We start from the raw sequence: 15,840 nt of genomic DNA, 5'->3' as shown, positions 1-15,840 counted from the left end.
AGAGCCACAGGCCCTGGTGTGGTGTAAGTGGCCTGAGCAAGAGCAACAGGCCCTGGTGTGGTGTAAGTGGCCTGAGCAAGAGCAACAGGCCCTGGTGTGGTGTATGTGGCCTCAGCCAGCAGCCACAGGCCCTGGTGTGGTGTAAGTGGCCTCAGAAGCAAATAAGGCCGTGGTGTGGTGTATGTGGCCTCAGCCAGCAGCCACAGGCCCTTGGTGTGGTGTAAGTGGCCTCAGCCAGCAGCCACAGGCCCTGGTGTGGTGTGGGTGGCCTCAGCCAGCAGCCACAGGCCCTTGGTGTGGTGTAAGTCGCCTCATCCAGCAGCCACAGGCCCTGATGTGGTGTAAGTGGCCTAAGCCAGAGCCACAGGCCCTGGTGTGGTGTAAGTGGCCTCAGCCAGAGCCACAGGGTCTGGTGTGATATGAGTGGCCTGAGCAAGAGCCACAGGCCCTGGTGTGGTGTAAGTGGCCTCAGCCAGCAGCCACAGGCCCTGGTGTGGTGTGGGTGGCCTCAGCCAGCAGCCACAGGCCCTTGGTGTGGTGTAAGTCGCCTCATCCAGCAGCCACAGGCCCTGATGTGGTGTAAGTGGCCTCAGCCAGAGCCACAGGCCCTGGTGTGGTGTAAGTGGCCTCAGCCAGAGCCACAGGCCCTGATGTGGTGTAAGTGGCCCCAGCCGGTCACTCAGGCCCTGGTGTGGTGTAGGTGGCATCAGCTAGCAGCACAAGACATTGGAAAACAGCCAAAAGCAGTGTCGTTAATGTGCCCTCATTAATGGGCAGCTGCTTTTGGTCTTTTAATACACCCCTTCTCTGGATCAAAAGCGGTTCAATGACATGAAAATGAAAGGCTTACAGCACCAGGTATTCCCAGGCAGTCTCCCATCCAAGTACTAACCAAGCCCAGCCCTTCTTAGCTTCCGAGATCAGACGAGGTCGGGCGTGCTCAGGGTGGTATGGCCGTAAGCTGCTGGCCCCAGCACAATGTCTCAATTTATGGATTCAACTGATTAGGTGGCAAGTACCTGAAGTTACGAAGACAATCCTATAACCATACCTGCATGTTTGCATAATACCCTAACCCAAAGGCTCAGTTTGGCATTTATCTAACAGCACAGGCCCTGGATTGTTGAAGATGGCCTCAGGAACCAGCACAGGGCCTGGTGTGTTGTACATGGCCACAGCAAGCAGCACAGGGCCAGGTTTGGTGAAGATGGCCTCGGCCAGAAGCACAGGGTCTGGTGTGATATGAGTGGCCTGAGCAAGAGCCACAGGCCCTGGTGTGGTGTAAGTGGCCTCAGCCAGCAGCCACAGGCCCTGGTGTGGTGTGGGTGGCCTCAGCCAGCAGCCACAGGCCCTTGTGTGGTGTAAGTGGCCTCAGCCAGCAGCCACAGGCCCTGGTGTGGTGTAAGTGGCCTCAGCCAGTGCCACAGGCCCTGGTGTGGTGTAATTGGCCTCAATAGCAACTAAGGCCCTGGTGTTGTGTATGTGGCCTCAGCCAGCAGCCACAGGCCCTGGTGTGGTGTAAGTGGCCTCAATAGCAACTAATGCCCTGGTGTGGTGTAAGTGGCCTCAGCCAGCAGCCACAGGCACTGGTGTGGTGTAAGTGCCCTCAGCCAGCAGCCACAGGCACTGGTGTGGTGTAAGTGCCCTCAGCCAGCAGCCACAGGCCCTGGTGTGGTGTAAGTGGCCTGAGCAAGAGCCACAGGCCCTGGTGTGGTGTAAGTGGCCTCAGCCAGAAGCCACAGGCCCTGGTGTGGTGTAAGTGGCCTCAGCCAGCAGCCACAGGCCCTGGTGTGGTGTAAGTGGCCTCAGCCAGCAGCCACAGGCCCTGGTGTGGTGTAAGTGGCCTCAGCCAGCAGCCACAGGCCCTGGTGTGGTGTAAGTGGCCTCAGCCAGCAGCCACAGGCCCTGGTGTGGTGTAAGTGGCCTCAGCCAGTGCCACAGGCCCTGGTGTGGTGTAAGTGGCCTGAGCAAGAGCCACAGACCCTGGTGTGGTGTAATTGGCCTCAATAGCAACTAATGCCCTGGTGTGGTGTACATGGTCACAGCTAGCAGCACAGGGCCTGGTTTGGTGAAGATGGCCTCGGCCAGAAGCACAGGGCCTGGTGTGATATGAGTGGCCTGAGCAAGAGCCACAGGCCCTGGTGTGGAGTAAGTGGCCTGAGCAAGAGCCACAGGCCCTGGTGTGGTGTAAGTGGCCTCAGCCAGAGCCACAGGCCCTGGTGTGGTGTAAGTGGCCTCAGAAGCAAATAAGGCCGTGGTGTGGTGTAAGTGGCCTCAGCCAGAGCCACAGGCCCTGGTGTGGTGTAAGTGGCCTCAATAGCAACTAAGGCCCTGGTGTGGTGTAAGTGGCCTCATCCAGCAGCCACAGGCCTTGGTGTGGTGTAAGTCGCCTCATCCAGCAGCCACAGGCCCTGGTGTGGTGTAAGTGGCCTGAGCAAGAGCCACAGACCCTGGTGTGGTGTAATTGGCCTCAATAGCAAGTAAGGCCCTGGTGTGGTGTAGGTGGCCTCAGCCAGCAGCCACAGGCCCTGGTGTGGTGTAAGTGGCCTCAGCCAGCAACCACAGGCCCTGATGTGGTGTAAGTGGCCCCAGCCGGTCACTCAGGCCCTGGTGTGGTGTAAGTGGCATCAGCTAGCAGCACAAGACATTGGAAAACAGCCAAAAGCAATGTCGTTAATGTGCCCTCATTAATGGGCAGCTGCTTTTGGTCTTTTAATACACCCCTTCTCTGGATCAAAAGCGGTTCAATGACATGAAAATGAAAGGCTTACAGCACCAGGTATTCCAAGGAAGTCTCCCATCCAAGTACTAACCAAGCCCAGCCCTGCTTAGCTTCCGAGATCAGACGAGGTCGGGCGTGCTCAGGGTGGTATGGCCGTAAGCTGCTGGCCCCAGCACAATGTCTCAATTTATGGATTCAACTGATTAGGTGGCAAGTACCTGAAGTTACGAAGACAATCCTATAACCATACCTGCATGTTTGCATAATACCCTAACCCAAAGGCTCAGTTTAGCATTTATCCAACAGCACAGGCCCTGGATTGTTGAAGATGGCCTCAGGAACCAGAACAGGGCCTGGTGTGTTGTACATGGCCACAGCTAGCAGCACAGGGCCTGGTTTGGTGAAGATGGCCTCGGCCAGAAGCACAGGGCCTGGTGTGATATGAGTGGCCTGAGCAAGAGCCACAGGCCCTGGTGTGGAGTAAGTGGCCTGAGCAAGAGCCACAGGCCCTGGTGTGGTGTAAGTGGCCTGAGCAAGAGCAACAGGCCCTGGTGTGGTGTAATTGGCCTCAATAGCAACTAAGGCCCTGGTGTGGTGTATGTGGCCTCAGCCAGCAGCCACAGGCCCTGGTGTGGTGTAAGTGGCCTCAGAAGCAAATAAGGCCGTGGTGTGGTGTATGTGGCCTCAGCCAGCAGCCACAGGCCCTGGTGTGGTGTGGGTGGCCTCAGCCAGCAGCCACAGGCCATTGTGTGGTGTAAGTGGCCTCAGCCAGCAGCCACAGGCCCTGGTGTGGTGTAAGTGGCCTCAGCCAGTGCCACAGGCCCTGGTGTGGTGTAATTGGCCTCAATAGCAACTAAGGCCCTGGTGTTGTGTATGTGGCCTCAGCCAGCAGCCACAGGCCCTGGTGTGGTGTAAGTGGCCTCAATAGCAACTAATGCCCTGGTGTGGTGTAAGTGGCCTCAGCCAGCAGCCACAGGCACTGGTGTGGTGTAAGTGCCCTCAGCCAGCAGCCACAGGCACTGGTGTGGTGTAAGTGCCCTCAGCCAGCAGCCACAGGCCCTGGTGTGGTGTAAGTGGCCTGAGCAAGAGCCACAGGCCCTGGTGTGGTGTAAGTGGCCTCAGCCAGAAGCCACAGGCACTGGTGTGGTGTAAGTGCCCTCAGCCAGCAGCCACAGGCCCTGGTGTGGTGTAAGTGGCCTCAGCCAGCAGCCACAGGCCCTGGTGTGGTGTAAGTGGCCTCAGCCAGCAGCCACAGGCCCTGGTGTGGTGTAAGTGGCCTCAGCCAGTGCCACAGGCCCTGGTGTGGTGTAAGTGGCCTGAGCAAGAGCCACAGACCCTGGTGTGGTGTAATTGGCCTCAATAGCAACTAATGCCCTGGTGTGGTGTAAGTGGCCTCAGCCAGCAGCCACAGGCCCTGGTGTGGTGTAAGTGGCCTCAGCCAGCAGCCACAGGCCCTGATGTGGTGTAAGTGGCCCCAGCCGGTCACTCAGGCCCTGGTGTGGTGTAGGTGGCATCAGCTAGCAGCACAAGACATTGGAAAACAGCCAAAAGCAATGTCGTTAATGTGCCCTCATTAATGGGCAGCTGCTTTTGGTCTTTTAATACACCCCTTCTCTGGATCAAAAGCGGTTCAAAGACATGAAAATGAAAGGCTTACAGCACCTGGTATTCCAAGGAAGTCTCCCATCCAAGTACTAACCAAGCACAGCCCTGCTTAGCTTCCGAGATCAGACGTGGTCGGGCATGCTCAGGGTGGTATGGCCCTAAGCTGCTGGCCACAGCACAATGTCTCAATTTATGGATTCAAGTGATTAGGTGGCAAGTACCTGGAGTTACGAAGACAATCCTATAACCATACCTGCATGTTTGCATAATACCCTAACCCAAAGGCTCAGTTTAGCATTTATCCAACAGCACAGGCCCTGGATTGTTGAAGATGGCCTCAGGAACCAGAACAGGGCCTGGTGTGTTGTACATGGTCACAGCTAGCAGCACAGGGCCTGGTTTGGTGAAGATGGCCTCGGCCAGAAGCACAGGGCCTGGTGTGATATGAGTGGCCTGAGCAAGAGCCACAGGCCCTGGTGTGGAGTAAGTGGCCTGAGCAAGAGCCACAGGCCCTGGTGTGGTGTAAGTGGCCTGAGCAAGAGCCACAGGCCCTGGTGTGGTGTAATTGGCCTCAATAGCAACTAAGGCCCTGGTGTGGTGTAAGTGGCCTCAGCCAGAGCCACAGGCCCTGGTGTGGTGTAAGTGGCCTCAGAAGCAAATAAGGCCGTGGTGTGGTGTAAGTGGCCTCAGCCAGAGCCACAGGCCCTGGTGTGGTGTAAGTGGCCTCAATAGCAACTAAGGCCCTGGTGTGGTGTAAGTGGCCTCATCCAGCAGCCACAGGCCTTGGTGTGGTGTAAGTCGCCTCATCCAGCAGCCACAGGCCCTGGTGTGGTGTAAGTGGCCTGAGCAAGAGCCACAGACCCTGGTGTGGTGTAATTGGCCTCAATAGCAACTAATGCCCTGGTGTGGTGTAGGTGGCCTCAGCCAGCAGCCACAGGCCCTGGTGTGGTGTAAGTGGCCTCAGCCAGCAACCATAGGGCCTGATGTGGTGTAAGTGGCCCCAGCCGGTCACTCAGGCCCTGGTGTGGTGTAAGTGGCATCAGCTAGCAGCACAAGACATTGGAAAACAGCCAAAAGCAATGTCGTTAATGTGCCCTCATTAATGGGCAGCTGCTTTTGGTCTTTTAATACACCCCTTCTCTGGATCAAAAGCGGTTCAATGACATGAAAATGAAAGGCTTACAGCACCAGGTATTCCAAGGAAGTCTCCCATCCAAGTACTAACCAAGCCCAGCCCTGCTTAGCTTCCGAGATCAGACGAGGTCGGGCGTGCTCAGGGTGGTATGGCCGTAAGCTGCTGGCCCCAGCACAATGTCTCAATTTATGGATTCAACTGATTAGGTGGCAAGTACCTGAAGTTACGAAGACAATCCTATAACCATACCTGCATGTTTGCATAATACCCTAACCCAAAGGCTCAGTTTAGCATTTATCCAACAGCACAGGCCCTGGATTGTTGAAGATGGCCTCAGGAACCAGAACAGGGCCTGGTGTGTTGTACATGGCCACAGCTAGCAGCACAGGGCCTGGTTTGGTGAAGATGGCCTCGGCCAGAAGCACAGGGCCTGGTGTGATATGAGTGGCCTGAGCAAGAGCCACAGGCCCTGGTGTGGAGTAAGTGGCCTGAGCAAGAGCCACAGGCCCTGGTGTGGTGTAAGTGGCCTGAGCAAGAGCAACAGGCCCTGGTGTGGTGTAATTGGCCTCAATAGCAACTAAGGCCCTGGTGTGGTGTATGTGGCCTCAGCCAGCAGCCACAGGCCCTGGTGTGGTGTAAGTGGCCTCAGAAGCAAATAAGGCCGTGGTGTGGTGTATGTGGCCTCAGCCAGCAGCCACAGGCCCTTGGTGTGGTGTAAGTGGCCTCAGCCAGCAGCCACAGGCCCTGGTGTGGTGTGGGTGGCCTCAGCCAGCAGCCACAGGCCCTTGGTGTGGTGTAAGTCGCCTCATCCAGCAGCCACAGGCCCTGATGTGGTGTAAGTGGCCTAAGCCAGAGCCACAGGCCCTGGTGTGGTGTAAGTGGCCTCAGCCAGAGCCACAGGGTCTGGTGTGATATGAGTGGCCTGAGCAAGAGCCACAGGCCCTGGTGTGGTGTAAGTGGCCTCAGCCAGCAGCCACAGGCCCTGGTGTGGTGTGGGTGGCCTCAGCCAGCAGCCACAGGCCCTTGGTGTGGTGTAAGTCGCCTCATCCAGCAGCCACAGGCCCTGATGTGGTGTAAGTGGCCTCAGCCAGAGCCACAGGCCCTGGTGTGGTGTAAGTGGCCTCAGCCAGAGCCACAGGCCCTGATGTGGTGTAAGTGGCCCCAGCCGGTCACTCAGGCCCTGGTGTGGTGTAGGTGGCATCAGCTAGCAGCACAAGACATTGGAAAACAGCCAAAAGCAGTGTCGTTAATGTGCCCTCATTAATGGGCAGCTGCTTTTGGTCTTTTAATACACCCCTTCTCTGGATCAAAAGCGGTTCAATGACATGAAAATGAAAGGCTTACAGCACCAGGTATTCCCAGGCAGTCTCCCATCCAAGTACTAACCAAGCCCAGCCCTTCTTAGCTTCCGAGATCAGACGAGGTCGGGCGTGCTCAGGGTGGTATGGCCGTAAGCTGCTGGCCCCAGCACAATGTCTCAATTTATGGATTCAACTGATTAGGTGGCAAGTACCTGAAGTTACGAAGACAATCCTATAACCATACCTGCATGTTTGCATAATACCCTAACCCAAAGGCTCAGTTTGGCATTTATCTAACAGCACAGGCCCTGGATTGTTGAAGATGGCCTCAGGAACCAGCACAGGGCCTGGTGTGTTGTACATGGCCACAGCAAGCAGCACAGGGCCAGGTTTGGTGAAGATGGCCTCGGCCAGAAGCACAGGGTCTGGTGTGATATGAGTGGCCTGAGCAAGAGCCACAGGCCCTGGTGTGGTGTAAGTGGCCTCAGCCAGCAGCCACAGGCCCTGGTGTGGTGTGGGTGGCCTCAGCCAGCAGCCACAGGCCCTTGTGTGGTGTAAGTGGCCTCAGCCAGCAGCCACAGGCCCTGGTGTGGTGTAAGTGGCCTCAGCCAGTGCCACAGGCCCTGGTGTGGTGTAATTGGCCTCAATAGCAACTAAGGCCCTGGTGTTGTGTATGTGGCCTCAGCCAGCAGCCACAGGCCCTGGTGTGGTGTAAGTGGCCTCAATAGCAACTAATGCCCTGGTGTGGTGTAAGTGGCCTCAGCCAGCAGCCACAGGCACTGGTGTGGTGTAAGTGCCCTCAGCCAGCAGCCACAGGCACTGGTGTGGTGTAAGTGCCCTCAGCCAGCAGCCACAGGCCCTGGTGTGGTGTAAGTGGCCTGAGCAAGAGCCACAGGCCCTGGTGTGGTGTAAGTGGCCTCAGCCAGAAGCCACAGGCCCTGGTGTGGTGTAAGTGGCCTCAGCCAGCAGCCACAGGCCCTGGTGTGGTGTAAGTGGCCTCAGCCAGCAGCCACAGGCCCTGGTGTGGTGTAAGTGGCCTCAGCCAGCAGCCACAGGCCCTGGTGTGGTGTAAGTGGCCTCAGCCAGCAGCCACAGGCCCTGGTGTGGTGTAATTGGCCTCAGCCAGCAGCCACAGGCCCTGGTGTGGTGTAAGTGGCCTCAGCCAGTGCCACAGGCCCTGGTGTGGTGTAAGTGGCCTGAGCAAGAGCCACAGACCCTGGTGTGGTGTAATTGGCCTCAATAGCAACTAATGCCCTGGTGTGGTGTACATGGTCACAGCTAGCAGCACAGGGCCTGGTTTGGTGAAGATGGCCTCGGCCAGAAGCACAGGGCCTGGTGTGATATGAGTGGCCTGAGCAAGAGCCACAGGCCCTGGTGTGGAGTAAGTGGCCTGAGCAAGAGCCACAGGCCCTGGTGTGGTGTAAGTGGCCTCAGCCAGAGCCACAGGCCCTGGTGTGGTGTAAGTGGCCTCAGAAGCAAATAAGGCCGTGGTGTGGTGTAAGTGGCCTCAGCCAGAGCCACAGGCCCTGGTGTGGTGTAAGTGGCCTCAATAGCAACTAAGGCCCTGGTGTGGTGTAAGTGGCCTCATCCAGCAGCCACAGGCCTTGGTGTGGTGTAAGTCGCCTCATCCAGCAGCCACAGGCCCTGGTGTGGTGTAAGTGGCCTGAGCAAGAGCCACAGACCCTGGTGTGGTGTAATTGGCCTCAATAGCAAGTAAGGCCCTGGTGTGGTGTAGGTGGCCTCAGCCAGCAGCCACAGGCCCTGGTGTGGTGTAAGTGGCCTCAGCCAGCAACCACAGGCCCTGATGTGGTGTAAGTGGCCCCAGCCGGTCACTCAGGCCCTGGTGTGGTGTAAGTGGCATCAGCTAGCAGCACAAGACATTGGAAAACAGCCAAAAGCAATGTCGTTAATGTGCCCTCATTAATGGGCAGCTGCTTTTGGTCTTTTAATACACCCCTTCTCTGGATCAAAAGCGGTTCAATGACATGAAAATGAAAGGCTTACAGCACCAGGTATTCCAAGGAAGTCTCCCATCCAAGTACTAACCAAGCCCAGCCCTGCTTAGCTTCCGAGATCAGACGAGGTCGGGCGTGCTCAGGGTGGTATGGCCGTAAGCTGCTGGCCCCAGCACAATGTCTCAATTTATGGATTCAACTGATTAGGTGGCAAGTACCTGAAGTTACGAAGACAATCCTATAACCATACCTGCATGTTTGCATAATACCCTAACCCAAAGGCTCAGTTTAGCATTTATCCAACAGCACAGGCCCTGGATTGTTGAAGATGGCCTCAGGAACCAGAACAGGGCCTGGTGTGTTGTACATGGCCACAGCTAGCAGCACAGGGCCTGGTTTGGTGAAGATGGCCTCGGCCAGAAGCACAGGGCCTGGTGTGATATGAGTGGCCTGAGCAAGAGCCACAGGCCCTGGTGTGGAGTAAGTGGCCTGAGCAAGAGCCACAGGCCCTGGTGTGGTGTAAGTGGCCTGAGCAAGAGCAACAGGCCCTGGTGTGGTGTAATTGGCCTCAATAGCAACTAAGGCCCTGGTGTGGTGTATGTGGCCTCAGCCAGCAGCCACAGGCCCTGGTGTGGTGTAAGTGGCCTCAGAAGCAAATAAGGCCGTGGTGTGGTGTATGTGGCCTCAGCCAGCAGCCACAGGCCCTGGTGTGGTGTGGGTGGCCTCAGCCAGCAGCCACAGGCCATTGTGTGGTGTAAGTGGCCTCAGCCAGCAGCCACAGGCCCTGGTGTGGTGTAAGTGGCCTCAGCCAGTGCCACAGGCCCTGGTGTGGTGTAATTGGCCTCAATAGCAACTAAGGCCCTGGTGTTGTGTATGTGGCCTCAGCCAGCAGCCACAGGCCCTGGTGTGGTGTAAGTGCCCTCAGCCAGCAGCCACAGGCCCTGGTGTGGTGTAAGTGGCCTGAGCAAGAGCCACAGGCCCTGGTGTGGTGTAAGTGGCCTCAGCCAGAAGCCACAGGCCCTGGTGTGGTGTAAGTGGCCTCAGCCAGCAGCCACAGGCCCTGGTGTGGTGTAAGTGGCCTCAGCCAGCAGCCACAGGCCCTGGTGTGGTGTAAGTGGCCTCAGCCAGCAGCCACAGGCCCTGGTGTGGTGTAAGTGGCCTCAGCCAGCAGCCACAGGCCCTGGTGTGGTGTAAGTGGCCTCAGCCAGCAGCCACAGGCCCTGGTGTGGTGTAAGTGGCCTCAGCCAGTGCCACAGGCCCTGGTGTGGTGTAAGTGGCCTGAGCAAGAGCCACAGACCCTGGTGTGGTGTAATTGGCCTCAATAGCAACTAATGCCCTGGTGTGGTGTACATGGTCACAGCTAGCAGCACAGGGCCTGGTTTGGTGAAGATGGCCTCGGCCAGAAGCACAGGGCCTGGTGTGATATGAGTGGCCTGAGCAAGAGCCACAGGCCCTGGTGTGGAGTAAGTGGCCTGAGCAAGAGCCACAGGCCCTGGTGTGGTGTAAGTGGCCTCAGCCAGAGCCACAGGCCCTGGTGTGGTGTAAGTGGCCTCAGAAGCAAATAAGGCCGTGGTGTGGTGTAAGTGGCCTCAGCCAGAGCCACAGGCCCTGGTGTGGTGTAAGTGGCCTCAATAGCAACTAAGGCCCTGGTGTGGTGTAAGTGGCCTCATCCAGCAGCCACAGGCCTTGGTGTGGTGTAAGTCGCCTCATCCAGCAGCCACAGGCCCTGGTGTGGTGTAAGTGGCCTGAGCAAGAGCCACAGACCCTGGTGTGGTGTAATTGGCCTCAATAGCAAGTAAGGCCCTGGTGTGGTGTAGGTGGCCTCAGCCAGCAGCCACAGGCCCTGGTGTGGTGTAAGTGGCCTCAGCCAGCAACCACAGGCCCTGATGTGGTGTAAGTGGCCCCAGCCGGTCACTCAGGCCCTGGTGTGGTGTAAGTGGCATCAGCTAGCAGCACAAGACATTGGAAAACAGCCAAAAGCAATGTCGTTAATGTGCCCTCATTAATGGGCAGCTGCTTTTGGTCTTTTAATACACCCCTTCTCTGGATCAAAAGCGGTTCAATGACATGAAAATGAAAGGCTTACAGCACCAGGTATTCCAAGGAAGTCTCCCATCCAAGTACTAACCAAGCCCAGCCCTGCTTAGCTTCCGAGATCAGACGAGGTCGGGCGTGCTCAGGGTGGTATGGCCGTAAGCTGCTGGCCCCAGCACAATGTCTCAATTTATGGATTCAACTGATTAGGTGGCAAGTACCTGAAGTTACGAAGACAATCCTATAACCATACCTGCATGTTTGCATAATACCCTAACCCAAAGGCTCAGTTTAGCATTTATCCAACAGCACAGGCCCTGGATTGTTGAAGATGGCCTCAGGAACCAGAACAGGGCCTGGTGTGTTGTACATGGCCACAGCTAGCAGCACAGGGCCTGGTTTGGTGAAGATGGCCTCGGCCAGAAGCACAGGGCCTGGTGTGATATGAGTGGCCTGAGCAAGAGCCACAGGCCCTGGTGTGGAGTAAGTGGCCTGAGCAAGAGCCACAGGCCCTGGTGTGGTGTAAGTGGCCTGAGCAAGAGCAACAGGCCCTGGTGTGGTGTAATTGGCCTCAATAGCAACTAAGGCCCTGGTGTGGTGTATGTGGCCTCAGCCAGCAGCCACAGGCCCTGGTGTGGTGTAAGTGGCCTCAGAAGCAAATAAGGCCGTGGTGTGGTGTATGTGGCCTCAGCCAGCAGCCACAGGCCCTGGTGTGGTGTGGGTGGCCTCAGCCAGCAGCCACAGGCCATTGTGTGGTGTAAGTGGCCTCAGCCAGCAGCCACAGGCCCTGGTGTGGTGTAAGTGGCCTCAGCCAGTGCCACAGGCCCTGGTGTGGTGTAATTGGCCTCAATAGCAACTAAGGCCCTGGTGTTGTGTATGTGGCCTCAGCCAGCAGCCACAGGCCCTGGTGTGGTGTAAGTGGCCTCAATAGCAACTAATGCCCTGGTGTGGTGTAAGTGGCCTCAGCCAGCAGCCACAGGCACTGGTGTGGTGTAAGTGCCCTCAGCCAGCAGCCACAGGCACTGGTGTGGTGTAAGTGCCCTCAGCCAGCAGCCACAGGCCCTGGTGTGGTGTAAGTGGCCTGAGCAAGAGCCACAGGCCCTGGTGTGGTGTAAGTGGCCTCAGCCAGAAGCCACAGGCACTGGTGTGGTGTAAGTGCCCTCAGCCAGCAGCCACAGGCCCTGGTGTGGTGTAAGTGGCCTCAGCCAGCAGCCACAGGCCCTGGTGTGGTGTAAGTGGCCTCAGCCAGCAGCCACAGGCCCTGGTGTGGTGTAAGTGGCCTCAGCCAGTGCCACAGGCCCTGGTGTGGTGTAAGTGGCCTGAGCAAGAGCCACAGACCCTGGTGTGGTGTAATTGGCCTCAATAGCAACTAATGCCCTGGTGTGGTGTAAGTGGCCTCAGCCAGCAGCCACAGGCCCTGGTGTGGTGTAAGTGGCCTCAGCCAGCAGCCACAGGCCCTGATGTGGTGTAAGTGGCCCCAGCCGGTCACTCAGGCCCTGGTGTGGTGTAGGTGGCATCAGCTAGCAGCACAAGACATTGGAAAACAGCCAAAAGCAATGTCGTTAATGTGCCCTCATTAATGGGCAGCTGCTTTTGGTCTTTTAATACACCCCTTCTCTGGATCAAAAGCGGTTCAAAGACATGAAAATGAAAGGCTTACAGCACCTGGTATTCCAAGGAAGTCTCCCATCCAAGTACTAACCAAGCACAGCCCTGCTTAGCTTCCGAGATCAGACGTGGTCGGGCATGCTCAGGGTGGTATGGCCCTAAGCTGCTGGCCACAGCACAATGTCTCAATTTATGGATTCAAGTGATTAGGTGGCAAGTACCTGGAGTTACGAAGACAATCCTATAACCATACCTGCATGTTTGCATAATACCCTAACCCAAAGGCTCAGTTTAGCATTTATCCAACAGCACAGGCCCTGGATTGTTGAAGATGGCCTCAGGAACCAGAACAGGGCCTGGTGTGTTGTACATGGTCACAGCTAGCAGCACAGGGCCTGGTTTGGTGAAGATGGCCTCGGCCAGAAGCACAGGGCCTGGTGTGATATGAGTGGCCTGAGCAAGAGCCACAGGCCCTGGTGTGGAGTAAGTGGCCTGAGCAAGAGCCACAGGCCCTGGTGTGGTGTAAGTGGCCTCAGCCAGAGCCACAGGCCCTGGTGTGGTGTAAGTGGCCTCAGAAGCAAATAAGGCCGTGGTGTGGTGTAAGTGGCCTCAGCCAGAGCCACAGGCCCTGGTGTGGTGTAAGTGGCCTCAATAGCAACTAAGGCCCTGGTGTGGTGTAAGTGGCCTCATCCAGCAGCCACAGGCCTTGGTGTGGTGTAAGTCGCCTCATCCAGCAGCCACAGGCCCTGGTGTGGTGTAAGTGGCCTGAGCAAGAGCCACAGACCCTGGTGTGGTGTAATTGGCCTCAATAGCAAGTAAGGCCCTGGTGTGGTGTAGGTGGCCTCAGCCAGCAGCCACAGGCCCTGGTGTGGTGTAAGTGGCCTCAGCCAGCAACCACAGGCCCTGATGTGGTGTAAGTGGCCCCAGCCGGTCACTCAGGCCCTGGTGTGGTGTAAGTGGCATCAGCTAGCAGCACAAGACATTGGAAAACAGCCAAAAGCAATGTCGTTAATGTGCCCTCATTAATGGGCAGCTGCTTTTGGTCTTTTAATACACCCCTTCTCTGGATCAAAAGCGGTTCAATGACATGAAAATGAAAGGCTTACAGCACCAGGTATTCCAAGGAAGTCTCCCATCCAAGTACTAACCAAGCCCAGCCCTGCTTAGCTTCCGAGATCAGACGAGGTCGGGCGTGCTCAGGGTGGTATGGCCGTAAGCTGCTGGCCCCAGCACAATGTCTCAATTTATGGATTCAACTGATTAGGTGGCAAGTACCTGAAGTTACGAAGACAATCCTATAACCATACCTTCATGTTTGCATAATACCCTAACCCAAAGGCTCAGTTTAGCATTTATCCAACAGCACAGGCCCTGGATTGTTGAAGATGGCCTCAGGAACCAGAACAGGGCCTGGTGTGTTGTACATGGCCACAGCTAGCAGCACAGGGCCTGGTTTGGTGAAGATGGCCTCGGCCAGAAGCACAGGGCTTGGTGTGATATGAGTGGCCTGAGCAAGAGCCACAGGCCCTGGTGTGGAGTAAGTGGCCTGAGCAAGAGCCACAGGCCCTGGTGTGGTGTAAGTGGCCTGAGCAAGAGCAACAGGCCCTGGTGTGGTGTAATTGGCCTCAATAGCAACTAAGGCCCTGGTGTGGTGTATGTGGCCTCAGCCAGCAGCCACAGGCCCTGGTGTGGTGTAAGTGGCCTCAGAAGCAAATAAGGCCGTGGTGTGGTGTATGTGGCCTCAGCCAGCAGCCACAGGCCCTGGTGTGGTGTAAGTAGCCTCAATAGCAACTAAGGCCCTGGTGTGGTGTAAGTGGCCTCAGCCAGCAGCCACAGGCCTTGGTGTGGTGTAAGTCGCCTCATCCAGCAGCCACAGGCCCTGATGTGGTGTAAGTGGCCTCAGCCAGAGCCACAGGCCCTGGTGTGGTGTAAGTGGCCTCAGCCAGAAGCCACAGGCACTGGTGTGGTGTAAGTGCCCTCAGCCAGCAGCCACAGGCCCTGGTGTGGTGTAAGTCGCCTCAGCCAGAAGCCACAGGCACTGGTGTGGTGTAAGTGGCCTCAGCCAGCAGCCACAGGCCCTGGTGTGGTGTAAGTGGCCTCAGCCAGCAGCCACAGGCCCTGGTGTGGTGTAAGTGGCCTCAGCCAGCAGCCACAGGCCCTGGTGTGGTGTAAGTGGCCTCAGCCAGCAGCCACAGGCCCTGGTGTGGTGTAAGTGGCCTCAGCCAGAGCCACAGGCCCTGGTGTAGTGTAAGTGGCCTCAGCCAGTGCCACAGGCCCTGGTGTGGTGTAAGTGGCCTGAGCAAGAGCCACAGACCCTGGTGTGGTGTAATTGGCCTCAATAGCAACGAATGCCCTGGTGTGGTGTAGGTGGCCTCAGCCAGCAGCCACAGGCCCTGGTGTGGTGTAAGTGGCCTCAGCCAGCAGCCACAGGCCCTGGTGTGGTGTAAGTGGCCTCAGCCAGAGCCACAGGCCCTGATGTGGTGTAAGTGGCCCCAGCCGGTCACTCAGGCCCTGGTGTGGTGTAGGTGGCATCAGCTAGCAGTACAAGACATTGGAAAAGAGCCAAAAGCAGTGTCGTTAATGTGCCCTCATTAATGGGCAGCTGCTTTTGGTCTTTTAATACACCCCTTCTCTGGATCAAAAGCAGTTCAATGACATGAAAATGAAAGGCTTACAGCACCAGGTATTCCCAGGCAGTCTCCCATCCAAGTACTAACCAAGCCCAGCCCTGCTTAGCTTCCGAGATCAGACGAGGTCGGGCGTGCTCAGGGTGGTATGGCCGTAAGCTGCTGGCCCCAGCACAATGTCTCAATTTATGGATTCAAGTGATTAGGTGGCAAGTACCTGAAGTTACGAAGACAATCCTATAACCATAACTGCATGTTTGCATAATACCCTAACCCAAAGGCTCAGTTTGGCATTTATCCAACAGCACAGGCCCTGGATTGTTGAAGATGGCTTCTGGAACCAGCACAGGGCCTGGTGTGTTGTACATGGCCACAGCTAGCAGCACAGGGCCTGGTTGGGTGAAGATGGCCTCGGCCAGAAGCACAGGGTCTGGTGTGATATGAGTGGCCTGAGCAAGAGCCACAGGCCCTGGTGTGGTGTAAGTGGCCTCAGCCAGCAGCCACAGGCCCTGGTGTGGTGTAAGTGGCCTCAGCCAGCAGCCACAGGCCCTGGTGTGGTGTAAGTGGCCTCAGCCAGCAGCCACAGGCCCTGGTGTGGTGTAAGTGGCCTCAGCCAGCAGCCACAGGCCCTGGTGTGGTGTAAGTGGCCTCAGCCAGAGCCACAGGCCCTGGTATAGTGTAAGTGGCCTCAACCAGTGCCACAGGCCCTGGTGGGGTGTAAGTGGCCTGAGCAAGAGCCACAGACCCTGGTGTGGTGTAATTGGCCTCAATAGCAACTAATGCCCTGGTGTGGTGTAGGTGGCCTCAGCCAGCAGCCACAGGCCCTGGTGTGGTGTAAGTGGCCTCAGCCAGT

The 15,840-nt window shown here is 57.1% G+C and overlaps 8 non-coding genes and 2 pseudogenes across 8 annotated transcripts; all 10 read right to left on the bottom strand.

Moving 5' to 3' along the window:
- Positions 1–843: 843 nt before the first annotated feature.
- LOC143417322 (5S ribosomal RNA) lies at positions 844–962 on the bottom strand. The gene has a single exon (XR_013097543.1). It is a non-coding gene; the product is annotated as a 5S ribosomal RNA (ribosomal RNA).
- Positions 963–2,764: 1,802 nt separating this feature from the next.
- On the bottom strand, positions 2,765–2,883 carry LOC143417951 (5S ribosomal RNA). Its single transcript, XR_013098099.1, has one exon. It is a non-coding gene; the product is annotated as a 5S ribosomal RNA (ribosomal RNA).
- Positions 2,884–4,372: 1,489 nt separating this feature from the next.
- On the bottom strand, positions 4,373–4,491 carry LOC143417568 (5S ribosomal RNA; annotated as a pseudogene).
- A 1,012-nt stretch (positions 4,492–5,503) lies between these two features.
- LOC143417950 (5S ribosomal RNA) lies at positions 5,504–5,622 on the bottom strand. The gene has a single exon (XR_013098098.1). It is a non-coding gene; the product is annotated as a 5S ribosomal RNA (ribosomal RNA).
- A 1,177-nt stretch (positions 5,623–6,799) lies between these two features.
- Positions 6,800–6,918, bottom strand: LOC143417321 (5S ribosomal RNA). The gene has a single exon (XR_013097542.1). It is a non-coding gene; the product is annotated as a 5S ribosomal RNA (ribosomal RNA).
- Positions 6,919–8,760: 1,842 nt separating this feature from the next.
- Positions 8,761–8,879, bottom strand: LOC143417949 (5S ribosomal RNA). Its single transcript, XR_013098097.1, has one exon. It is a non-coding gene; the product is annotated as a 5S ribosomal RNA (ribosomal RNA).
- Positions 8,880–10,797: 1,918 nt separating this feature from the next.
- Positions 10,798–10,916, bottom strand: LOC143417948 (5S ribosomal RNA). The gene has a single exon (XR_013098096.1). It is a non-coding gene; the product is annotated as a 5S ribosomal RNA (ribosomal RNA).
- Positions 10,917–12,405: 1,489 nt separating this feature from the next.
- Positions 12,406–12,524, bottom strand: LOC143417567 (5S ribosomal RNA; annotated as a pseudogene).
- A 935-nt stretch (positions 12,525–13,459) lies between these two features.
- On the bottom strand, positions 13,460–13,578 carry LOC143417947 (5S ribosomal RNA). Its single transcript, XR_013098095.1, has one exon. It is a non-coding gene; the product is annotated as a 5S ribosomal RNA (ribosomal RNA).
- A 1,450-nt stretch (positions 13,579–15,028) lies between these two features.
- Positions 15,029–15,147, bottom strand: LOC143417626 (5S ribosomal RNA). The gene has a single exon (XR_013097772.1). It is a non-coding gene; the product is annotated as a 5S ribosomal RNA (ribosomal RNA).
- Positions 15,148–15,840: the final 693 nt, after the last annotated feature.

Source organism: Maylandia zebra, linkage group LG3 (assembly GCF_041146795.1).
Source record: "Maylandia zebra isolate NMK-2024a linkage group LG3, Mzebra_GT3a, whole genome shotgun sequence".
Taxonomy (NCBI): Eukaryota; Metazoa; Chordata; class Actinopteri; order Cichliformes; family Cichlidae; genus Maylandia; species Maylandia zebra.
Note: the sequence above shows the minus strand (reverse complement) of the source record. Positions and strands in the feature narration are given on the sequence as shown.